Source organism: Magnolia sinica, chromosome 7 (assembly GCF_029962835.1).
Source record: "Magnolia sinica isolate HGM2019 chromosome 7, MsV1, whole genome shotgun sequence".
Classification (NCBI taxonomy): Eukaryota; Viridiplantae; Streptophyta; class Magnoliopsida; order Magnoliales; family Magnoliaceae; genus Magnolia; species Magnolia sinica.
In genome coordinates this window covers 11,154,524-11,161,926 of record NC_080579.1, presented here as the reverse complement: position 1 = coordinate 11,161,926, position 7,403 = coordinate 11,154,524, and the positions used below count along the sequence as shown (strand labels likewise).

Below are 7,403 nucleotides of genomic sequence, written 5' to 3'. Positions count from 1 at the left end.
CTAAACTTATAACCTATAACCTAGCCTTAACCTAAACCAAAAACCTAAACCTTAACCTATAACCTAAAACCTAAACCTAAACCTATAACCTAAATGTATACTCAAATCTTTAAACCTAAACCTACACCTAATCATAATCTCAACTCCCTAACCTAAACCTAAACCTAAACTTGAAAACCCAAACCTAAACCCGATCTCGAACCCGAACCCGTTTTTCGAAATCTAAACTATAACCTATTCTCAATTCTCTAAAGCTATAACCTTTAACCTAAACCTATAATCTAAAACCAAAACCTAAAACCAAAACCTAAACCTAAAACCTAAATGTATTCTCAAATTCCTAAACCTAAACCTACACCAAATCCTAATCTCAACTTCCTAATCTAAACCTAAACTTAAAAACCCAAACCTAAACCCGAACCCGATTTCCTAAACCTAAACCTTAACCTATTCTCAATTTCCTAAACCTATATCTTATAATCTGAACTTAAACCATAACATAAACCTTAACATAAACCTTAACCTAAACCTATAACCTTAACCTAAACCAAAACCTATGACCTAAAACTTTAACCTATAATATATAACCTAAACTTATAACCTATAACTTAACCTTAACCTAAACCTAAAACCAAAACCTTAACCTATAACCTAAAACCTAAACCTAAACCTAAAACCTAAATGTATTCTCAAATCTCTAAACCTAAACTTACACATAATCCTAATCTCAACTCCCTAACCTAAACCTAAATCCGATCCGGAACCCAATTTTCTAAACTTAAACCTTAACTATTCTCAATTCCCTAAACCAATAGCTTATAACCTAAACCAAAAACTAAACCTAAATCTAAACCTAAACCTAAATCTATATAACCTAAACCTAAACTTAAACTCGAAACCTAAATGTATTCTCAAATCCATAAACCTAAACTAACACGTAATCCTAATCTCAACTCCCTAACATAAACCTAAACGTAAACTTGAAAACCCAAACCTAAATCCGATCCCAAAGCCGAACCTGATTTCCTAAACCTAAACCTTAACCTATTCCCAATTCCCTAAACCAATAGCTTATAACATAAACTTAAACCTTAACCTAAACCTAAACCTAAACCAATGACCTAAAGCCTTAACCTATAACTTATAACCTAAACTTATAACCTATAACCTAACCTTAGCCTAAACTTAAAACCTAAACCTTAACCTAAAACTTAAACCTAAACCTAAAACCTAAATGTATTCTCAAATCCCTAAACCTAAACTTACACCTAATCCTAACCTCAACTCCTTAACCTAAACCTAAACCTATACTTGAAAACCCAAACCTAAACCCGATCCCGAACCTTAACCTAAACCTAAACCGAAACCTATGACCTAAAACCTAAAACTTAACCTATTTTTAATTCCCTAAACCTATAGTTTATAATCTAAACCTAAACCTTAACCTAAACCTATAACCTTAACCTAAACCAAAACCTATGACCTAAAACCTTAACCTATAACCTATAACCTAAACTTATAACCTATAACCTAACCATAACCTAAACTTAAAACCTAAACCATAACCTATAACCATAAACTTAAATGTATTCTCAAATCCCTAAACCTAAACCTACACCGAATCTTAATCTCAACTCCCTAACCTAAACCTAAACCTAAACCCAATCCCGAACCCGAACCCGATTTCCTAAACCTAAACCTGAACCTATTCTCAATTCCCTAAACTTATAGCTTATAACCTAAACCTAAACCTAAACCTATAACCTAAACCTAAATCTAAACCCAAAACTTAAATGTATTCTCAAATCCCTAAACCTATACCTACACCTAATCCTAATCTCAACTCCCTAACCTAAACCTAAACCCGATCCCGAACCCGAACCCAATTTCCTAAACCTAAACCTTAACCTATTCTCAATTCCCTAAACCTATAGCTTATAACCTAAACCTAAACCTTAACCTAAACCTAAACCTAAACCTATGACCTAAAACCTTAACCTATAACCTATATTCTAAACTTATAACCTTTAACCTAACCTTAGCCTAAACCTAAAACCTAAACCTTAACTTATAACCTAAAACCTAAATCTAAACCTAAAACCTAAATGTATTCTCAAATTCATAAACCTAAACCTACACCTAATCCTAATCTCAACTCCCTAACCTAAACCTAAACCTAAACCTGAAAACCCAAACCAAAACCCGATCCCGAACTTGAACTCGATTTCCTAAACCTAAACCTTAACCTATTCTCAATTCCCTCAACCTATAGCTTATAATCTAAACCAGAACCTATGACCTAAAACCTTAACCAATAACCTATAACCTAAACTTATAACCTATAACCTAACCTTAACCTAAACCTAAAACCTTAACCTTAACCTATAACCTAAAGCCTAAACCTGAAACCGAAAACCTAAATGTATTCTCAAATCCCTAAACCTAAACATACACCTAATCCTAAGCTCAACTCCCTAACCTAAACCTAAACCTAAACTTGAAAACCCAAACCTAAACCTGATCCTGAACTCGAACCCGTTTTCCTAAATCTAAACCTTAACCTATTCTCAATTCCCTAAAGCTATAACCTATAACCTAAACCTATAACCTAAAACCTAAACCTAAAATCTAAACCTAAACCTAAAACCTAAAAGTATTCTCAAATTCCTAAACCTAAACCTACACCTAATCCTAATCTCAACTCCCTAACCAAAACCTAAACTTGAAAACCCAAACCTAAACCTGATCCTGAACCCGAACCCGATTTCCTAAACCTAAACCTTAATCTATTCTCAATTTTCTAAACCTATATCTTATAATCTAAACCTAAACCTTAACATAAACCTTAACCTAATCCTATAACCTTAACCTAAACCAAAACCTATGACCTAAAACCTTAACCTATAACATATAACCTAAACTTATAACCAATAACCTAACCTTAACCTAAACCTAAAACCTAAACCTTAACCTATAACATAAAACCTAAACCTAAACCTAAAACCTAAATGTATTCTCAAACCTTTAAACCTAAACTTACATCTAATCCTATTCCCAACTCCCTAAGCTAAACCTAAACCCAATCCCCAACCCAATTTCCTAAACCTAAACCTTAACCTATTCTCAATTCCCTAAACCAATAGCTTATAACTTAAACCAAAACCTAAACCTAAACCTAAACCTATAAAACCTAAACCTAAACCTAAACCTAAAACCTAAATGTATTCTCAAATCCATAAACCTAAACCTACACGTAATCCTAATCTCAACTCCCTAACATAAACCTAAACGTAAACTTTAAAACCCAAACCTAAACCCGATCCCAAACCCGAACCTGATTTCCTAAACCTAAACCTTAACCTATTCTCAATTCCCTAAACCTATAGCTTATAACCTAAACCTAAACCTTAATCTAAACCTAAACCAAAACCTTAACCTAAACCTAAACCTAAACCTATGACCTAAAACCTTAACCTATAACCTATAACCTAAACTTATAACCTATAACCTAACCTTAGCCTAAACCGAAAACCTAAACCTTAACCTATAACCTAAAACCTAAACCTAAACCTAAAACCTAAATGTATTCTCAAATCCCTAAATCTAAACCTACACCTAATCCTAATCTCAACTCCCTAACCTAAACCTAAACCTAATCTTGAAAACCCAAACCTAAACCCGATCCCGAGCCCGAACCCGATTTCCTAAACCTAAACCTTAACCTATTCTCAATTCCCTAAACCTATAGTTTATAATCTAAACCTAAACCTTTACCTAAACCTATAACTTTAACCTAAAGTAAAACCTATGACCTAAAACCTTAACCTATAACCTATAACCTAAACTTATAACTTATAACCTAACCTTAACCTAAACCTAAAACCTAAACCTTAACCTAAAACCTAAAACCTAAATTTATTCTCAAATCCCTAAACCTAAACCTACACCTAATCTTAATCTCAACTCCCTAACCTAAACCTAAACCTAAACCCGATCCCGAACCCAAACCCGATTTCCTAAACCTAAACCTGAACCTATTCTCAATTCCCTAAACCTATAGCTTATAACCTAAACTTAAACCTAAACCTATAACCTAAACTTGAACCTAAACCCAAAACCTAAATGTATTCTCAAATCCCTAAACCTAAACCTACACCTAATCCTAATCTCAACTCCCTAACCTAAACCTAAACCCGATCCCGAACCCGAACCCAATTTTCTAAACCTAAACCTTAACCTATTCTCAATTCCCTAAACCTATAGCTTATAACCTAAACCTAAACCTAAACCTAAACCTATGACCTAAAACCTTAACCTATAACCTATAACCTAAACTTATAACCTATAACCTAACCTTAGCCTAAACCTAAAATCTAAACCTTAACCTATAACCTAAAACCTAAACCTAAACCTAAAACCTAAATGTATTCTCAAATCCATAAACCTAAACCTACACCTATTCCTAATCTTAACTCCCTAACCTAAACCTAAACTTAAACTTGAAAACCCAAACCTAAACCCGATCCCGAACCCGAACTCTATTTCCTAAACCTAAACCTTAACCTATTCTCAATTCCCTAAACCTATAGTTTATAATCTAAACCTAAACCTTAACCTAAACCTAAACCTAAACCTTAACCTAAACCTATAACCTTAACCTAAACCAAAACCTATGACCTAAAACCTTAACCTATGACCTATAACCTAAACTTATAACTTATAACCTAACCCTAACCTAAACCTAAAACCTAAACTTTAACCTATAACCTAAAACCTAAATGTATTCTCAAATTCCTAAACCTAAACCTACACCTAATCCTAATCTCAATTCCCTAACCTAAACCTAAACTTAAACCCAATCCCGAACCCGAACCCGATTTGCTAAACCTAAACCTGAACCTATTCTCAATTCCTTAAACCTATAGCTTATAACTTAAACCTAAACCTAAACTTAAACCTAAACCTATAACCTAAACCTAAAACTAAACCTATAACCTAAACATATTCTCAAATCTCTAAACCTAAACCTACACCTAATCCTAATCTCAACTCCCTAACCTAAACTTAAACCCGATCCCAAACCCAAACCCGATTTCCTAAACCTAAACCTTAACCTATTCTCAATTCCCTAAACCTATAGCTTATAACCTAAACCTAAACCCGATCCCGTACCTGAACCTGATTTGCTAAACCTAAACCTGAACCTATTCTCAATTACTTAAACTTATAGCTTATAACTTAAACCTAAACCTAAACTTAAACCTAAACCTATAACCTAAACCTAAACCTAAACCTATAACCTAAACGTATTCTCAAATCTCTAAACCTAAACCTACACCTAATCCTAATCTCAGCTCCCTAACCTAAACTTAAACCCGATCCCAAACCCAAACCCGATTTCCTAAACCTAAACCTTAACCTATTCTCAATTCCCTAAACCTATAGCTTATAACCTAAACCTAAACCTTAACCTAAACCTAAACCCGATCCCGTACCTGAACCTGATTTGCTAAACCTAAACCTGAACCTATTCTCAATTCCTTAAACCTATAGCTTATAACTTAAACCTAAACCTAAACTTAAACCTAAACCAATAACCTAAACCTAAACCTAAACCTATAACCTAAACGTATTCTCAAATCTCTAAACCTAAACCTACACCTAATCCTAATCTCAGCTCCCTAACCTAAACTTAAACCCGATCCCAAACCCAAACCCGATTTCCTAAACCTAAACCATAACCTATTCTCAATTCCCTAAACCTATAGCTTATAACCTAAACCTAAACCTAAACCTAAACCTATGACTTAAAACCTTAACCTATAACCTATAACCTAAACTTATAACTTAAAACCTAACCGTAGCCTAAACCTAAAACCTAAACCTTAACCCATAACCTAAAACCTAAACCTAAACCTAAAACCTAAATGTATTCTCAAATCCCTAAACCTAAACCTACACCTAATCCTAATATCAACTCCCTAACCTAAACTTAAACTTAAACTTGAAAACCCAAACCTAAACCCGATCCCGAACCCGAACCCGATTTCCTAAACCTAAACCTTAACCTATTGTCAATTCCCTAAACCTATAGCTTATAATCTAAACCTAAACCTTAACCTAAACCTAAACCTATAACCTTAACCTAAACCAAAATATATGACCTAAAACCTTAACCTATAACCTATAACCTAAAATTATAACCTACAACCTAACCTTAACCTAAACCTAAAACCTATACCTAAACCTATAACCTAAAACCTAAACTTAAACCTAAAACCTAAATGTATTCTCAAATCCCTATACCTAAACCTACACCTAATCCTAATCTCAACTCCCTAACCTAAACCTAAACCTAAACTTGAAAACCCAAACCTAAACCCGATCCCGAACCCGAACCCGAACCCATTTTCCTAAATCTAAACCTTAACCTATTCTCAATTCCCTAGAGCTATAACATATAACCTAAACCTATAATCTAAAACCTAAACCTAAAACCTTAATGTATTCTCAAATCCCTAAACATAAACCTACACTTAATCCTAATCTCAACTCCTTAACCTAAACCTACAAACCATATGGTGAGACCAATCCTTTTGTATCAATTTCATTCCTCTTTGAGTTTTTATTAATTCATTAAGGAAAAAAATTGATTATGCATGATGCACTTTTTTCACTTTATTTTTCTTTCCCCTAAATGTCATTCTGATTTATGAATGTCATGGCTATTTGTAGGATGATGGAATATACGAAGCTGTTACTGGAAGTGACTTTATCATTACTAGAGTTGTAGTTCGAGACAACTCTTCAAAGTACTACATAAATGACCGTGGAAGTAATTTTACAGATGTCACTAAGAAATTTAAAGGAAAAGGAGTGGACTTGGACAACAATCGGTTTTTTATTCTTCAGGTGGGTGATAGCTGAAAAAGACCTATTTACTTGTAAAAAAAATATCATACTGTCAAAATATATCTTCTCTTTCAATTCTTTATCATTGAAATTTCAGGGTGAAGTCGAGCAAATTTCTCTAATGAAGCCAAAGATTTATATTTTCAGCATTATTGTAATTATAATTGTAATTGTAATTGATTGAATGAATGATTGTAATTGATTGTAATTGTAATTGATCGAATGAAGGATTGTAATTGTAATTGATTGAATGAAGGATTGTAATTGAAAGAATGAATGATTGTAATTGATTGTAATAGAATGAATGAATGATTATGTAGGTGGTAATTGAATGAACAAATGATTATATATTTTTTTTAATGTATGAAATAGCTATGGATATTGACCGTAGCCGGTTATCTGACAGCTGTAGCCGTTAATAAATTTGGTATATTGCTATAGATTTTTAGCTACAAATAATATCCGTAGTTGTTTGTGGTTTTCACTGCAGA

At 33.3% G+C, this 7,403-nt stretch overlaps 2 long non-coding RNA genes across 2 annotated transcripts; one reads left to right on the top strand and one right to left on the bottom strand.

Moving 5' to 3' along the window:
- Positions 1-1,438: 1,438 nt before the first annotated feature.
- On the bottom strand, positions 1,439-4,685 carry LOC131251967 (uncharacterized). The gene is made up of 3 exons (XR_009174072.1): positions 4,640-4,685; positions 2,851-2,901; positions 1,439-1,496 (listed from the first exon to the last, which is right to left on the bottom strand). It is a non-coding gene; the product is annotated as an uncharacterized LOC131251967 (long non-coding RNA).
- Positions 4,686-6,768: 2,083 nt separating this feature from the next.
- On the top strand, positions 6,769-7,120 carry LOC131251966 (uncharacterized). The gene is made up of 2 exons (XR_009174071.1): positions 6,769-6,912; positions 7,010-7,120. It is a non-coding gene; the product is annotated as an uncharacterized LOC131251966 (long non-coding RNA).
- The last annotated feature ends 283 nt before the right edge of the window (positions 7,121-7,403 follow it).